The sequence below is a fragment of the Protomyctophum bolini genome, assembly GCF_963924005.1.
Source record: "Protomyctophum bolini genome assembly, chromosome: 19".
Classification (NCBI taxonomy): domain Eukaryota; kingdom Metazoa; phylum Chordata; class Actinopteri; order Myctophiformes; family Myctophidae; genus Protomyctophum; species Protomyctophum bolini.
In genome coordinates, this window is record NC_137880.1 from 1,998,622 (window position 1) to 2,017,986 (window position 19,365).

Below are 19,365 nucleotides of genomic sequence, written 5' to 3' on the forward strand. Positions count from 1 at the left end.
CTGCGAGTGACTGTCATAATTGGAAGTCCAGCTGTCATTCCGGACCCCTCGCCCTGAGAAAATGTCGTTTGTATACAGGCCCGTGAAAAAATATGTTTGAAAAGATGAGACATATATGAATAAACAAGCGTTTTCTGCCAGAACTTTTACATGGATAACTAGAGGTCAATATCGTTTGTACTCAATAAATCTTTTCAATACATTTCAATAAATTGTATTGAAATGTATTGAAAAGATTTCCTGCACAGGATGAAATCCTCTACGCCAGACTCATAAACAGACATAATATACATCAATTGATATAAATCAAACAGCTGATCCTTCCTTAATTTAGTTCAGACGTTAATATATGTGACGGCTGAAATCTATCTGGCTATGAAATCAAGCCTCGCCCTCATTTTTGCGACATGAACAACTGCAATCCGACCTGGAAACCATGGTTACAGGGGGGAAAAAAGTGTCCTTACTGCCCGCCTCAACCCTCTCTCATACACACACAGGCACGCACGCACACGCAACTTGCAAGCCCAACTTCGTATATTAAATAAATAAAGAACGAACACCTGCATGAATTAAATAAAGCTGTAGGCCTACCCTGTCTGTTTCCCTCTCACCTCGCTTGCCTTGCTGTCATGTCCACGCACACATGGCTACATGACACATCGCATCGCCATGAATGGAATATGTTTGTAGGCTAGGCCTATATTAATTTTACCCATTCGTGCGCAGTGCACGGCAAAGGCGATCAGTGCGCAGTCATAATCAACGTTTATGGAGTGATTTGATCATTGATGAACGAATCATAAACATATGGATGAAGGCTTGCATGTGTGCTGGTATGTGCTGGCGACGCACGCCGCGGTCCCGACCTCCCGACTCCCGCTTTTATCTGAACTGTCAAAGCACTTAAATGGTGAATGATTAAGCCCTTTACACCTATAGCCTACAATTGCAAATAGGCAAGCTGTATGCTTGTCATTGTCACTTGGAAATAAAGGCGTGCAGTCCATTTATGCCTAAATATTTCTTTTATAATATCAGTGATTATATAGGCATCTGATGTCACACTCATGTGCTCCCAAATCATCTCACCAGTGCACTCGCATAACAAGGCCAGTAAAGCACTGTTTGATTAAGCACAAACTGTAAACATGTTATATTGTTTTTAATTATTGATGTATCCGTCACTTTAGGTGCCAAGGCCTGATATCGGACATTATTCCACTGATGTAGCTGAAGTCTTTTTTTATCATCATTAATGTAATCTACACTTGTCTTTTAGAATGTAATACGCCCTTATGAAACACGCTCTTCTTCTTCTACATCCTGACGGTTTTCTGAAAAAGCTGGTTCTATGTCAGTCGTTCTTTGATTTTTCAAAAATAGCATATCTACAAGCTTGCCACTCGGTGGCGTGCTACGAGCTTGTAGATCTGCTATTTTTCAATAGCTAAAGCATAACATAATGCTAACACCAAAAGGGGTACCCGCCCAAAATGGGTTAAGCACAAACTAATACATTGTAAACATGTTATATTGTTTTTAATTATTGCGTGATTTTAATTGCTTGTAAAGTTGGAAATCTACCTTTTTCTTTTACATGCTGTTAAGGCCCGGCTCGCAGACCATAACAAAGAAGGGAAACAAGCATGGGATAAATGTAAAAATGTAATTTATTAAATAGAATAATTAAGTTTAAAGTAGAACGAACAAATGTTTCCAACAAAAACTTGGCAGGGAAACTGAACTGCCACCACAAACTGAGAACTGAACAGTCAAACAAACAATATGCTCTGTGTGGCCATGCTCGGGTGTGGCCCAGGTGGAAGAGAGAGAACCACTGGCAAGGTGGGTCTTTTATAGTGATTGGAGGCACTGGCCAGCTGCCTCCAATCCTTGATTGCCACAACTCTCCAACCAGGTCCCATCACACTGAAAGACAGATTCCTATTAGTAAAGCACACACAAACCCTGACATAGGCCCTGGGGCCGTCACACCCCCCCCCTTCAAGACAGGGTCCCAAAGGAACACTGGACAAAATTACTGCAGTTTACCGATTACTGAAAGTATACTTTTAAACATGCCAATATAGTCATAGACCTACTTTCAAATAGCCCAGAACCCAACCTCCCTCTAGCCCCTGCACACATCCATATTAAGCCGTAGCCCACACCCCTCTCAGCAACAGGTACCTTTGAAGCAATTTAAGACAGTGGTGAAAACACAGCAAAAAATAAAATCATGAACAAGAACTAGTCATGGCTTTGGTCAAGGCAAATGTAAACTTTATCTAGACCTCCAATTTTGACTGTGAGTGTTACCAACACCCACAGGCCTTTTCCTTCTCATTCCAAAACAGTTAGTACGGCACTGAAACTTAGTTTCCACCGGTTGTGCTGGTTGATCAGGCCAAACACGTCCCCCGGCCAAATCATTTCCCAAAATCAGCGTAATGCCCTCAATAGGAAAAGCAGAAGACACCCCCATAATAACTTCACGTTTACAGAACGCCGAGTGAAGCACAAATTTATGCACAGGCACATGGAACTTAGACATGCCCATGCCCAACACTGGAATACAGGAGCCTGTATCAGTCTTCTTGGAGAAAGGCAAAACAGACCCAAGTACAAATGAATGTGCAGAGCCTGTGTCCCGTAAGATGTTCACTGAAACCCTCTCCTTACTCCCTACCAGAGAGACCTGTCCTGTTGACAGAAATGGCACGTACGACTCAAAACCAGATTTTTGCCTGAGAGGTGAGACTTTAGTCATTAAACCAACAGTAGCACTGGAGATTGGCACAGCTAATGCCGACGGCTTTACTTGGCCATCACTGTGCTTTTTCCTAGCCATGAGCAAGTCACAAGAATCTTTCCAATGGCCTTCCTTGTGGCAGTAGTGGCAAACATTCTCATTGTTACGTGCAGCACGATGGCCCTGTTCTGTAAGATTTGCACCAGAACAGTTAGAGAAATACATCCCGCCAGCAGGATCAGTTCCTCTATCGCCCGTAACTGAATAAGAGTAGGAGTTTCCACCTCTATGAGTCAACATGAAATCATCTGCCAGTGCAGCAGCCTCTGATACAGTCTTTACCTTTTTCTCACTTATGTACATTGCCACAGTCTCTGGAACAGAGTTCTTGAATTGTTCCAACAACAACAAGTTGCACAAGTCATGAAAGTCATCTACCCCTGATGCTGCACACCAACGGTTAAAATGAGTCCCGAGATCACGGGCAAACTCCATGTAGGACTTGTTACCACTAGTCCAGGTTCTAAATCTCTGGCGGTATTCCTCAGGTACACGTTCATATATCTTCAGTACTGCAGCCTTAACTTTTCCATAGTCAGTGCTGTCTTCTGCAGACATTGAGGCAAATGCCTCCTGCGCACGTCCAGTTAAGACACATTGTAGAAGGACAGTGCAATCTGAATTGTCCCAGCCTCTCGCATCAGCAACACGCTCAACAAGGTGAAAAACACCTCAACCTCCTGCTCATCAAACTTGGGAACCAGACGTAGGCTATTTACAATGTCAGTAGGCCCAGTTTGACCCACAGCAGACTCTTGCTTCAGTCTCTCATTCTCTATGTCCAGTTTAGCCATTTCAACTTTGTGTCTCAACCTCTCCATCTCCAAATCCTTTTCCTTTAATTGTATCTGTAAGTCAGCATCCATCTCTTTCAACTTCACCTGCTCCTCGAAGGTTAGCCCAGTGGCCCCCGCGGGCACCGAGTCTACAGCTACAGTGGACTGAGGTGCAGTCAAAACATCCATATCATATAGACATGCTTTAACAATAGCTTTTATATCCGTTTTTAGTCTTTGATCACTCACATCAATGTTATAATGTTCAGCTATTTTTATCAGCTGATCTCTATTGAAGGTATTTAACCCTTTCTCTGACAGAGCATCCACAAATGCCTTAACCTCTGCCATGACAAAAAAAACAACAAAACAAAAAACCCAGGAACCAGGACAGAGTATTGGCCATCCAAATGGATTATCAAGACAGTAAATTGAGCCTCCCCTCTTACCTGCCTATCCAAAAACTTCCCTTACACTGCACACTAGTCTTCAAGGGATACTTGGGCGGGTATTTATGCACTGTAAACGCTAGCGTGGAAAAGGCGACCAGCAAACTGGCAACCCCCCCCAAGACTAGAGATGTGCCCCCGAGCATATAGCTCTAACCACTTTCTCCCCACACTACTTTTTAGAATGCTCACGAGTCCCAAGGGGAAACGCGCTTTACCTATAGGGTTAGCTCAAAATACTGCTAGAGATTAACAAAGGCCAATACATACCCCAGTGCAAGCTTTGTCCATCCTGTGACTGAATAGTAACAAAACAAAAAAAACTCTCAAAATCCCATTGCCGTTTCCCAATTTAGCGCCAACGAACTACTGCGCTCTTAGGCCGCAGTCACACCTTTGAGACAGCCGTCTTATGGTTGTCTGATGAAAAGCATCAGACAAGACAGCTCCCAATGCATTTCTAATGGGAGTCACGTGGTTTCATCAGACAAACGTGTTTCATGGGGGGGGGGGGGCAAGACACGAGGCATAAAACAGTTTGTAGGCGACATGCTGAAGAACAAGGCGGCACCAGACACAAGACAAAAAGGGTTGGGTTTACCCGCCAACCAATAGGAGAGAAGGTCCGTTTGTTACGCTGCACTGGGCGGTCTTTTCACACTCTGAGTCTGTTGTTTTTTTTCTGCATAGTGCAGACACGGAAGAGGAAAGCCTATGCACTTTCGTATTAATTTAAGTAAAGTAGTTTGGTCTGTTCCAGTAAGCAATTCAACAGGAAAATATAATCCCTGCCCGTCGTGGCCGAACAGAAAATTAAAACAAACGTTATAATTCAAGGTGCATGCATTTTCACTCCTAATGCTTACCGGTATATGATTCTGCCCTGTGTTATGATCTGAGTGCCTATGCTGTGTAGCCTACTTGTACGACTGTACGTGAATATACAAATGTACTAGATATTTATTGTGTACACACGCACACCCTGCATTGACAGAATGGACCGGAGCTACTTATAAACTGAAAAAGTCGCTTGTTTAACGTGCCACGGCTGTGACAGCTAGCAGCTGCAGCTGTCAAACTAGCAACAGGCTAGCTGTAAAACTAGCAACAGGCCAGGGCTGACAGTCCGAATGTCGGCAATCCAGTTAAAAAGCACATCAGTAAAACTGTGTATCCGAACCTTAAAATCCATATGCTGTCTGCAGTGGTTAAAAAACAGGGCTTAAAAAGAGCTTAAAAAGAAGCTTCGTCATTGAGCTGCTGCTGTGTTTCAGGGTTGAGCTGCTTAACGTTCGGTGTGCATCGTTCATCGCTGAAACTACGCGACTATATTAAAATTTCAAATACTGTCTCAGCAGAAATTTTGATTCATATGATTCATATGATTCAAAATCATATGATTTGGTTGTTAAAATAAAATAAAACTGTTAATATGAATGAACATGTTTTCAGTTCGCATGGGCAGTGCGCATTGGACTGGAGATTATGAAAGAGTCGTAGCCATGACTTATATTTCTGAAAATGCTACTGCTCGCAAACAATCATTTTGGGCATGAAATGTTATGATTCCCCCCCTTTTTTTTCTCTCATTTTTTTTAATAACATTAACATTGAGGTGTCCACTGGGCACTGGCAATGCCAAAGCACTCCTGAAGTAACGCTGAACGGTCTGACTGCAGATAGGAGAGAGCCGTGCGCCCAGGCGCCCCATGGCTAACAGCCTGAAATGTAGCAATAAAGTCGTGTGTTGTGGTAAAATGGATGCGCTTTATTAAAAATAATGGAGTCGTTGCTAAGCTCTCTCTGGCGCGTCTCCCTTTCCCTCTTTCTCCTCGCCACCAACATCGCCAGGACAAGAGCCCTCTTTCTCCTCCAAAAAAACATTTTGTCACCACAAACACGTTGACACAACCAACAAGCTACTAGCTACTGTGTCCCGCAGCTAACAGCGTAAGGACAACAACAGGCAACACGAACACGTGGATCTGTTTCCGCATGTCCTCGTACCGCCCACGCACCGCCCAGATTACGCAAAGCATTGTGGTCAATTGATGCGACAAACGACAAGACAGATGAAACCATAAAACATTGATAAGACGCTTGTCTGAAAGGTGTGACAGGCGCCTCAGGCCGCAGTCACACCTTTGAGACAGCCGTCTTATGGTTGTCTGATGAAAAGCATCAGACAAGACAGCTCCCAATGCATTTCTAATGGGAGTCACGTGGTTTCATCAGACAAACGTGTTTCATGGGGGGGGGGGGGGCAAGACACGAGGCATAAAACAGTTTGTAGGCGACATGCTGAAGAACAAGGCGGCACCAGACACAAGACAAAAAGGGTTGGGTTTACCCGCCAACCAATAGGAGAGAAGGTCCGTTTGTTACGCTGCACTGGGCGGTCTTTTCACACTCTGAGTCTGTTGTTTTTTTTCTGCATAGTGCAGACACGGAAGAGGAAAGCCTATGCACTTTCGTATTAATTTAAGTAAAGTAGTTTGGTCTGTTCCAGTAAGCAATTCAACAGGAAAATATAATCCCTGCCCGTCGTGGCCGAACAGAAAATTAAAACAAACGTTATAATTCAAGGTGCATGCATTTTCACTCCTAATGCTTACCGGTATATGATTCTGCCCTGTGTTATGATCTGAGTGCCTATGCTGTGTAGCCTACTTGTACGACTGTACGTGAATATACAAATGTACTAGATATTTATTGTGTACACACGCACACCCTGCATTGACAGAATGGACCGGAGCTACTTATAAACTGAAAAAGTCGCTTGTTTAACGTGCCACGGCTGTGACAGCTAGCAGCTGCAGCTGTCAAACTAGCAACAGGCTAGCTGTAAAACTAGCAACAGGCCAGGGCTGACAGTCCGAATGTCGGCAATCCAGTTAAAAAGCACATCAGTAAAACTGTGTATCCGAACCTTAAAATCCATATGCTGTCTGCAGTGGTTAAAAAACAGGGCTTAAAAAGAGCTTAAAAAGACGGAGCTTCGTCATTGAGCTGCTGCTGTGTTTCAGGGTTGAGCTGCTTAACGTTCGGTGTGCATCGTTCATCGCTGAAACTACGCGACTATATTAAAATTTCAAATACTGTCTCAGCAGAAATTTTGATTCATATGATTCATATGATTCAAAATCATATGATTTGGTTGTTAAAATAAAATAAAACTGTTAATATGAATGAACATGTTTTCAGTTCGCATGGGCAGTGCGCATTGGACTGGAGATTATGAAAGAGTCGTAGCCATGACTTATATTTCTGAAAATGCTACTGCTCGCAAACAATCATTTTGGGCATGAAATGTTATGATTCCCCCCCTTTTTTTTCTCTCATTTTTTTTAATAACATTAACATCGAGGTGTCCACTGGGCACTGGCAATGCCAAAGCACTCCTGAAGTAACGCTGAACGGTCTGACTGCAGATAGGAGAGAGCCGTGCGCCCAGGCGCCCCATGGCTAACAGCCTGAAATGTAGCAATAAAGTCGTGTGTTGTGGTAAAATGGATGCGCTTTATTAAAAATAATGGAGTCGTTGCTAAGCTCTCTCTGGCGCGTCTCCCTTTCCCTCTTTCTCCTCGCCACCAACATCGCCAGGACAAGAGCCCTCTTTCTCCTCCAAAAAAACATTTTGTCACCACAAACACGTTGACACAACCAACAAGCTACTAGCTACTGTGTCCCGCAGCTAACAGCGTAAGGACAACAACAGGCAACACGAACACGTGGATCTGTTTCCGCATGTCCTCGTACCGCCCACGCACCGCCCAGATTACGCAAAGCATTGTGGTCAAGACAGATGAAACCATAAAACATTGATAAGACGCTTGTCTGAAAGGTGTGACAGGCGCCTTAAACCAAAATGTATTTTTTTTAACCACCAACTACAGGTAACTGTTTGAACGAGCCCCCATTTAAGTCCTAAGTAATTCCTTCGTTGTCTGTAGACCCTCTCAGAACGGCGGCGGCGTCTCTCGTACTCTCTGCCGAGTATTGACCCGGAAGGGCAAATGGCTTTGACCGCAGGTACGTCAGCACTTTCAAATGCTGTGAAGCGAAATGTTTGTCAGTTTCATTCTGAAATATCCATTCTGTCTGTAATTTATTCTAATTTGTTCTATGTAAAGAAGCTTTTTCCTTCCTGTGTTGTCTAAAAATAAAAAGATCAAGTCAATTCGGCTTGATGGATATTCACAAAAGTGATATGTGTCTTGTAATATGAATGATCAAAAACGAGACTGAAAAGAAGTGTGCTGTAAACAAATTAAACAAAATACCAACGCATTTTCCCAGAGGCCTGTTTAGGGTGAAACCGAGCTGTATAAAACTGCCTGTATCTAAAGAATGCAACATGCTACAAACATATTCTTTTTTTCTGAGTAAAGAGGAAAGATTCCTCTTTCATTTGAGACATTTCTTGATATTGCCAGGGCATATAGGCCCAGTCAACACCAGCTAGCGAACATGAAGAAAGCAGGAATTAGCTGACTCTGTGAAAGGGCTTATTAGCTAGTCCCCCCAGGAAAACGCAGAGAAAAAGTCTAGATTCCGCAGAGAGCAATTATTGATTCCGCGGAGAGCAATTCTTGATTCCGCGGCTTATCGTTAATATTCCGCGGCTTAAAGTTAATATTCCGCGGGCATTAAAAAACAACCTGAAATTACCAGTTATAAAGCAATCATGTAATAATGAAGTAAAATTTTTCTTATGAAATCAATTGCAATACCAAAACACTGTGAAACATTAATAAAATAAAATAATCAACATAAAAATGTTCTTTGTCCCTCTTGGGCAGATTTATTTGCAGCAAGTTCAGTCATTCTAAGTTAGAAACATACTGTTATGAGTTTGAAAACAGTAAAACAAAAAAACCTGCTGGCACTTTGATTGTAATAAATGCAGCAGTGCTTTCTCTCTCATTCCCTGAACACTGGTAAAACCAGAAAAGAACAATATTGTAGCCTACTGTGTAGCACAGAACAGGACACAGAGTAAACATTACTGCATACAGCAGTCAGATAATAAATGTAAACAATTAAGTAACATGCAGTTACAACAATGAAATGCTGACATAAAAAGTGCAAACATGTCACCAAACTATGGGTGCTGTACTGTTATGAATTTGGATACAGTAAAACTAAAAACCTGCTGGCATTTGGATTGTTAAATGCAGCAGTGCTTTCTCTCTCATTCCCTGAACACTGTGTGGGAGGTCGGGTGGGAAATACAACTCAGAGTGCAGTTTCAGGGGTTAGACACACGATGGCGCCCCTTGCTTTATTTCTCCAACAGGTTCAAACAAAGTCAGTTTTCACAAACAGAACTCAGACAGTAATATTCTTTGCATGAGGTCCCGGTTCCGAGGCGGGAGTCGTCACTGCAGAGGATGAGAGGGGATGTTAGCATACGGTCAGAGCACAAGGTAAGTACAAAGTTGGGGCCTGAGACACCCGGTCTAGGCAGTCTACCAACTAGACCTTTGTATAACTCTTTCTCTTCTTCTTTTCCAGGTTCCAGAGGAGGCCAGGAGGCTCCCCCGGAGGTAGGTAAGGGGGTGCGTATCTTTCTCTATCCACCAGGCACAGAAGAGTACTTTAGAGTAGAAGTACTCGGATACGGGGTGGTGAGTAATTAGAGTAAAAGTACTTGGTATGGTACCGGGCGGGGATGGTACGGAGGGCCCCTTAGGCTCGGCCAACAGGAAGATACACAAGCATTTATATTCTTATTTCTCTCTATCTACTGGGTGGCCGTGTCGGTACGACAACGGCAGTCAGGGGGTTAACACAAAGTAAGCGCTCTAGTTTCTAACGGTCTTCTTTCACCGGGCCTGGCGGCGCAAGCCAACTTAAAGTCTCTTCAAAGGGTGAAATAAACATAACACGGGCCTGTCTTCTTTCACAGGGTGGACGTGACACTTTATCTAGAGCCTGCTAGCTTCCATTAGTCTCTACGGGGTTATCTTCATTCAACAATCTTCAGTGTACAACACCACGGTGACACTCTTCATTCACAGTCTTCATTTAGCATCGACAGGGTGACTTCCTTCATTCACAATCTTCGTTATTATCCTTAGCTGCTCATTTGCCACTATGAGTGCCTCTTCTTAATAACACGGGTGATAGATAGTGAACGGTTTGTCTTACTGCGACCTTATGGAGCTGTTGAGCTGCCGTTTCCATACGAGGGTCCCGTCTCCGCACTCGTCCCCGATACGAGCCAGGTGGGTCTCCAGCATGTATGCGGCTCTCCGTGTATATTTGTCTATGGGGGGCACACGCTCCTGCGTGTGCTTCCAGCCCCACTCCTACAAGCCTGGTGATGTGAGAATATAAGAGAGCAATTGAGTGGTGATACAAACGATCAAACAATAAACATAGTCCATACGTGAGAGTCCATAAGTGAGAGGAGTGTGGACTTACCATCCAACGCCGAGTGGACGGCATATGCTGCGCGAGCGTCTGTGTGTAGCAGGGATCTGATACTGCTAGGTGCGCAGGTTGTTTATAAAGGGCGCGGCTGACAGGCTGCGGCTGTCCTTAATTGCTAACCAGGGCGGCGGCCGGAATGAGGCGCAGCTGATTTAGAATTGCTCTGGGATAGTACACTGAGTCTATGACACGGCCGTGGGCGTGCCTGGTTGTCATGGTAACGCGCCCCTCCCCCTGAGGTGAGACCTGACACACTCCACAACTGGTAAAACCAGAAAATAACAATATTGTAGCCTACTGTGCAGCACAGAACAGGACACAGAGTAAACATTACTGCATACAGCAGTCAGAGTAAAGTAGTAAATGTAAACAATTAACATTGTTACAGCAATGAAATGCTGACATAAAAAGTGCAAACGTGTCACCAAAATATGGGTGAAAGCTTAGCTTAGGAACCGAAGAAGTGCCTGGAGCTGACAGGCAGGGCTGTGTACATAAAATACTGGTTTCAATAACCAAGTTTAAACTATCCACTATATCCAGTGCATATGGAAAACATTACTGCATACATCAGATAGAAAATGTAAACATTCAGACATTTATAGCAATTAAATGCTGACATAATGTGCAATCAGTCAAAACTATATACATTTCACAGTTTCTTTTCTTTTTTTAAACACAACAAAAAAAAGATCAGAGATACGATACAACTTAACACAACAGTCTACCCATCCCTCAGTTTGAGCCAGATGCCATTACAGCATTTCATCAGCATCCTGCTCACTATCTGAGTCAGGAGCACACTCCAGAGACTGCACTTTCAAATTAAAGTACAGGAACACCAGTGCTTTGATGTTGGGCTCAGACAGTGAGCGTCTCCTCGATGATAGCACCAGTTTGTAAATGCTATTTGACCTTTCCACATCTGCCGAGTTAGTGACACAGTCCTTGTACCTCTTTGCCAACCTGGACAGCTGAGGTAGTGGCTCTTGCATGCTGTCCCAGAATAGATCTGTGTCAATCACTCCAGAGACTGAGGCCTTGACTGCAGCTGGGCCAAACTTTGTGAAGTAGAGGTGGATTTCTTCCTTAGGTATATCTTGGAAACCAGGGATGCTGCTCAGATCCTGAACCTCGCTGAACAAGATGGCACATCTGGGATTGAAAACCCTGCAATCTCTTAAGAACTGCATGGCCGGCTGGGCACCATCCATGTACTTAGACAACTTCTCTTCTGCAAGTTGGTAGGCCTGTTCAAATATGGCCAGGGTCTCCTTCTTCCTGGCATAAGGGACATTTGGACCCAAGAAGTGATCACATGATTCCACCTTTAGCTCTTTGTTGGTTGCAAATGTGACCTGCAGATCTTCCCATATGTCAAAAACCTTCATTGTGACAGGCCTGTTGCTTTCAAACAGGTCACAAAGCTGGAGAAGCACCTTTGACTTTTCAACAATGATGTTGAGGTGTATCTGCAGTGTCATAGAGAGATCTTCATCTTGTGTAATGACATACAGTTGCTCCAGTGAGTTGGGGGCAGACAGCTTGCAGGTCTCCATCTCCTCTTTGATAAAGGACTTGTACAAGGCAAAGTGTTCTGCATGGTAAGCTGCTGCCCTGTACCATGAGTTCCATCTTGTGCCACAAGGGTTTGGAGCCATTCTTGATGTTGTGTCTGAGGTTCTGAGAAAGCTCAGGTATCTCCTCTTCCTTGAACCTGCCATGTAAAATACCTGTGAGAAATATCTCATGAAGGTGTTCACCTCCGCAAAAGGCTTCCTGAAAGCTTCTCCAATCAGATTCATGATATGTGCTATAGGCATGTCACATGGATGGAATTGGGAAACAGGGCTTTGAGGGCAGTCTTGTAAGCCTTAAGCATATCTATGCAGCATTGTCGGTATCAAAATAAATCACATCCTCTTGTTTCACTCCAAAGTCATTTAGAGCATTGACTGCTGCAATTGCCACTGTAGAATGATTGCATTTGTCTAGGAAAACAGTGTCAACCAGGTAGCTGCGGATTTTACCAGATTCATCCTTGACGAGAGGAGACACCATTATGTTGAGCACGCAGCGTCCTTCTGCATCAGGCGTTTCATCAAACATGACAGAGACAGGCATGTCTTTGATGAGGTCTTTGATGACATCTTTCTCCACCTTGTATACCTCTGGTAGATACCTCTCTTGTAGTTGTGTATGGCCAGGGATGGCTCCCCCATTCACTACTCTGTTGCGCAAGAAACTTCTCATCATGGGATTGTCAGATCTGGACAGTGGTGTGTTTGTTGCTGTACAAGCCTTGATCCATTCAGTGCAAACCTGCCAAAACAGAATGTAAAACACAATACATTGATTAATTGTACATCATTTTAATGTATTGAATGATAACTAACAGTTTTCAAATAGTACAGTGGTACAAAGTAAAAGTATTGTGGTCCTGTGTATTTAATACATAGAGACATTTAATGACATACAATATACAGTACCCTAGACATAATCAATACTAGTAGCAATAAAAACATGTACAGTAAATAGTTAGTTAGTTAGTTAGTTTCATTTATTGTCCACGTGTGGAAATTCATCTTCGGTCTCAAACAGTAAAAAACAAACGGTTACAACAACAGCAACGACACTTAACACAATTATTTTCACATGGCAAAAAAGTGCAGGACAACAGTGGCAGATACATTGGAAAAACAAACAAATCTAGCGAGACATGGTATCATTTAGTGCCTTAATGGCATTTGGTATGAAAGAATTTTTAAAAATGTTACGGTTAGCTCTTGGTACTTTGTACCGTCTACCAGAGGGAAGTAGTTCGAACTCCCTGCAGAGTGGATGAGAGGGGTCGTTTGCTATCTTGATAGCTTTTTTACGAAGTACCTCCTTGTAGATACAGCCTAATTGTTGCTGTCTCTTCCCAATTATTTTTGAGGCTAGGTTTACTATTCGCTGCAGCTTGCTTCTTCCTTTTACATTTAAATTACCAAACCACATTGCCATGTTAAAAGTCAAGATTCCCTCTATCAGGTTTTTATAGACTGTTTCCATAATATTCTTGCTCACTCTGAAGGAGTTGAGCTTGCGTAGTAGGTGGAGGCGTTGGTTACAAGTTTTAAACATCTGGTCAGTATTTTCACTGAAATTGAGTTTGCTGTCAATATATGTGCCTAAGTATTTAAAAGTGTCTACTACCTCCACTATTTGTCCACCAATTGTAATGGACTGCACAGGTTCCTTTTCATGAATGACAAGTTCTTTTGTTTTTGTCACATTGATCCCTAAGGAGCTTTTATCGCACCAGTTCTGAAGAGATAACACATGTGCTCTGTAAGCTTCCTCCCCCACTGTGTCCCCCTTCTTCAGTAAGGCAACCAGGGCCATATCATCCGCATATTTGAACAAATGAAACATATCCTGGTCTAACTGGAATTCATTTGTATATAAGGAGAAAAGTAAGGGGGATAAGATAGTCCCATTAAGAACATTATTTATCAAATGCACTGTAAATATATCTAACAATAAACACTGACTTTCTCTCTCAGAAGTTGTACTGACTTTCTCACTCACACACACACACACACACACACACACACACACACACACACACACTGGGGACCCCCCACCCACTTGGAATTGTAGGATGAGGCATTATTTATATTTAGTTTGACTCACAGATATTGTGAAAATAGCAGATCTACAAGCTCACAGCCTCGCAACTTGTAGATCGGCTATTTTCACAACTTTTGCCTCTCATATTATTATAGTTTGTTGATTAATTTTGATGGAGTAATGTTTGAACTACCCAAGAGGATAGTTTGTTTTGTTATGGTTTTATGTTGATTTATGAATGCACTATAAGAAATGTCTTATTCGCAATCTAAAATCTTTAACTTTACAGGACCATGGCCAACACATTCGTACCATCGCCGACCAATGTGGAGATGATCCTAGCCATAATTCTCTTGGGGCCGTTGGACCCAGAGGAGGAGGACGAGGAGGACGAGGACGCTGAGGCTGAGGCGGAGGCGGACTTGGAGCCTCCACAAGATTGAGGCCCAGACTTTGCCTACGATTCGGACCATAATAATGTTGTGTATTGTGTAAATTGTTGTGTATTGTATTTTATTTTTTCTTTATAAATAAAATCCATTACGAGATTATTATGTCAAGAATCCGGAGAGTATCTATATGGATATCACCAGATTTGAATCATATCTGTTAATATTCGGGCAACTGATTCTAGGGATTCTTGGGTTTTTCGCCCAGTGACATATCTACTGTGGATTTTTATGAAACAAACACTTTGCAGATAGAAAGAGGATAATTAAAGATTTTCGTACAGCTGCAATGTTGGTGAGTTTGACATAATTTAATACAATTAGATAGGATTTTGTCTGTTTAGATACCACTACCGTTATGTTTTGAACGGCTAGCGCATACAGTCAGAGTGCGGTGGTCACATGAAGAGTAATATCTCTGATATCCCAATTTATATTGTCAAACCACTTTTAATTTAATCTGAGAGTGGACAAATGGAACCAAATGGACTCAGGACTGGTCTACAGGACTAAAACCGTGGTCAAGGATCAGCCAGAATCGGACACAGCCTGTGGGGGTGCAGGCAGTTATACAATTATATATTGTAGCCTAGGATATAATTTTTCAAAAGTACCCATTGTTTTATAATATAGAAATGATACATTAGCCTACATATAAAGTGAGAGATTTTCAATTGTGCAATTTTGTGTAGTGAATTATTGCAATGATTGCAATTAGAAGATGCAAAAAAGAACTGCAGGCATATTTGCCAATTATGGTTGCAGAGAATTGCAGGAGAACAGAACATTTGTCTTAGGCGCCAGTCACATCTATCAGACAAGCGTCTTATCAATGTTTTATGGTTTCATCTGTCTTGTCGTTTGTCGCATCAATTGACCACAATGCTTTGCGGAATCTGGGCGGTGCGTGGGCGGTGCGAGGACATGCGGAAACAGATCCACGTGTTGCCCCTGTTGTTGTCCTTACGCTGTTAGCTGCGGGACACAGTAGCTAGTAGCTTGTTGGTTGTGTCAACGTGTTGCGTCTCCACTTTATTAGTACCACTACCACAGTAGGTGCCAAGTCTGGCACTGATTCCGTGTGTATGTATATAGCCTCCAGGTACGCAGACTAAGCATGGCATCATTGTGGAAAATTAATATTTTCTGTTAGCAACGACTCCATTATTTTTAATAAAGCGCATCCATTTTACCACAACACACGACTTGCTGCATTTCAGGCTGTTAGCCATGACGCAGACGTCGATGCAGGCTATAGGCGAAATATAGGATAAGAGATGACATGCGTCTCCAAGTTGGAGCCTATAGTTGCGCCTGGGCGCACGGCTCTCTCCTATCTGCAGTCCGACCGTTCAGCGTTACTTCAGGAGAGGAGACGACAGATTGAAGAGTGCATGCCACTGCTTTGGCATTGCCAGTGGACACCTCGATGTTAATGTTATTAAAAAAAGAGAGAAAAAAAAGGGGGGGAATCATATTTGAACCATAATCTGAAGTAGGCCTAATGTACAGTAGGCCCATTGGGCATAGCCAACACGGCACATCATTATCACATCTACATTTATCCTTCAACATTTCATGCCCAAAATGATTGTTTGGGAGCAGTAGCATTTTCAGAAATATAAGTCATGGCTACGACTGTTTCATAATATCCAGTCCAATGCGCACTGCCCATGCGAACGGAAAACATGTTCATTCATATTAACATTTTTATTTTATTTTAACAACCAAATCATATGGAATGGTTTGAAGTAGGCCTTCATTTATAATGTCGCATCCTCTGTGTAAAGCACTGTGTCCTTTTATATCGTTGGTCCGTGCAGTCAGACGGATAACTATTGATTATGGGTCGGGTGGAATAACAAACTGATACGAGGTGGAACGAGAGATCTGAACGGAGTCGACGCGACACCTGAATTATATAAGCATTAGGCTATATAGACCAGAGCTAGGTTAGGAGTGAATGATAAAATGCATGCACCTTGAATTATAACGTTTGTTTTAATTTTCTGTTCGGCCACGACGGGCAGGGATTATATTTTCCTGTTGAATTGCTTACTGGAACAGACCAAACTACTTTACTTAACAATAAAATCATTTTCGTTACGAAAGTGCATAGGCTCTTTCCTCTTCCGTGTCTGCACTATGCAGAAAAAAAACAACAGAGTGTGAAAAGACCGCCCAGTGCAGCGTAACAAACGGACCTTCTCTCCTATTGGTTGGCGGGTAAACCCAACCCTTTTTGTCTTGTCTGAAGTCCCGCCTTGTTCTTCAGCTTGTCGCCTACAAAATGTTTTCTGTCTTGTGTCTTGCCCCCCCCCCCACATGAAACACGTTTGTCTGATGAAACCACGTGACTCCCATTAGAAATGCATTGGGAGCTGTCTTGTCTGATGCTTTTCATCAGACAACCATAAGACGCTTGTCTGATAGGTGTGACTGCGGCCTTAGCAAACATTGAGTGAGGGTTTTTGTAAGACATCACTGGCAGAGACAATTACTAAATAAAATAAAAGTAATAATCGCTGCAATTGTGCAAGCAACGTTTCCATGTTTTGTATACTGCATATAAGCACAGAAGGCTTGGATTGGTTTAGTTTACTTTTTTGTAACAACACTATGAGCTTGAGAGCCAACAGCTGTCTGAGACAGGAGTGTAGGTCCCAAACCGGCTGCAGGCTCATTTTAACAGCATGGCTGTTTTTAAAAAAAGTAATGAAGGGCTGCTTGGAACACTGTCTGCACACATACAGGCCAGGACTTCCTTGCAAGAGATTTTCTAAATAGGCTATTAAATTGTGAAATAATATAATTTTTAAAAATATGTCTGAGCCACAGCAGGAATTGGAAACAACAAAGATTTTATCCCCCCACATAGGAGAATAAAACTTTGCAGGAGAATGCTGGAAACAGGAGGAGAACAGAGCTACAGCAGGACATTTGAGAAGTGGCAAATAGAGAACACAAAGAATTGGGCTTATATAGACACAGGGATAAGCAGACACAGGTGAACACAGCTGTCAATCAACACAGGGATTGGCTCTAGGGACAACGGCAGGTGGATATAACAAATAATAATTACAGGGAGGTGAGACAACACAGGTAGCAGTAACTAGGGCAGACACCACAATACTACAAAATAAAAGGAACACAACAGTGAAGTAAAAACTAATATCCCTAATTAACCGTATAGCCTACTACAGGACGTGAATATCACTACAAAATAAAACATCCTGATGTTTGGTCTATCATGGGCCATTTGCGGCCCGCAAGGAGCTTTCTTGTGGCCCTCGGCCATTTCTCAACTATAATTTTTTTGACCTGATACAACACAATGATGTCCGCTGGCTGAGCCGAGGACGTGTACTGGAGAGTTTCTTTTCTCTAAAAGAGGAGGTGGGGGAATTCCTATCAGGCCAGAAATCCATCAAAGCTAAAGAGCTGCTTGCATGCATGAAAACAACCGATTTCATTGCACAGGTTGCTTTTTTATGCGACATCATGAGCCACCTAAACAAACCCAACCTGCAGTTACAGGGGAGAGGGTCATGTGTGGCTGAGCTCATGGAGAATATTGTGACGTGACGGGGCAGAAGATCCACTTCCCAACATTAAAAAACGTCCCTGTTGTGCGCCCCGCAGCGCTGGCTGCAATGGAACGACTTTTGAAAAGCCTCTCTGAAAACTTCACCGAGCGATTCGACGAGTTCAAGATTCCAAAAGAGCTGCTTATATTTGTGCGTGATCCATTTGCAGTTGATATCTCTGGGTCCTGTCCAGGGTGAATTCCAACTGGAGTTGGTACAAATGCAGAGCTCTGATATGCTGAAACATAAATTGGAGAAAGACGGACTGTGCGAGTTTTGGGCTCATTCTGCTCAGCGGTTTAATCACAGCAGGAGACTGGCCATTTACCTGTTAACCATGTTTGGATCCACGTACATATGCAAGTCTGGATTTTCAACCATGAACATGATAAAAAATCAGCAACGCAATCCACTCACGGATGAGCATCTCAATCAGTGCATGCGCAGCTTGCTTTGACCTCCCACCAACCTGTATTCAACAAGCTGGCAATGTCTCGGAAATGTCACTTCTCACACTGAATTGTCACGTCAGGTAAATCTATTTTTATTTTGGCAATGAGTGATGAACAGCGGGAATACTTGATCATCACAACAAGACACTGTTTGCACTACTTCAGTTCAGAAGGCAGCTTCTAATTTTATTTAAAAATTGTATGGGAATTGGGAAATACAATGCATATTTGTCAATCTGTTTGATAAAAGTTTTGCACTACCTCAGAATGGTTTGTAATGATGCATTGAACCAATGCTATTTGCACCTTGTTAATTAATGTTAATCTGTTCGAAAGAGATTTTGCACTAGGGTATTTTTTTTCTTTTTCTTTTTTTTTTTATGTTTGGAGTGTGCATGCTTGTCAATGTTTGTTAGCCTTCTTTACATTTAAGACAGGCTTCTAGGATTGTTTATCGCCTCGAATGTCCCTGTGGTCGTTTCTATATAGGCAGAACCAAACGCAGATTCAAAGACAGGCTGGGAGAACATAAAACGGCTATTCGCACAAACAACCCAAACTACCCGATGGCTGTCCACTATCACGAAAAAGGGCACGGGAGCCCCTCCTCTCTGAAAGCTACAGCAATAGAAGCTATTCAAAGCGACATCAGAGGTGGTGACAGACTCAACAAACTGCTCCAAAGAGAAACATATTGGATAGTTACTCACAAGCCACAACTTTTCCTGGCCTTAACACATTTAGTACCGGAACTGCATCAAAATAAAGGCGCTGCTTGCGCCGG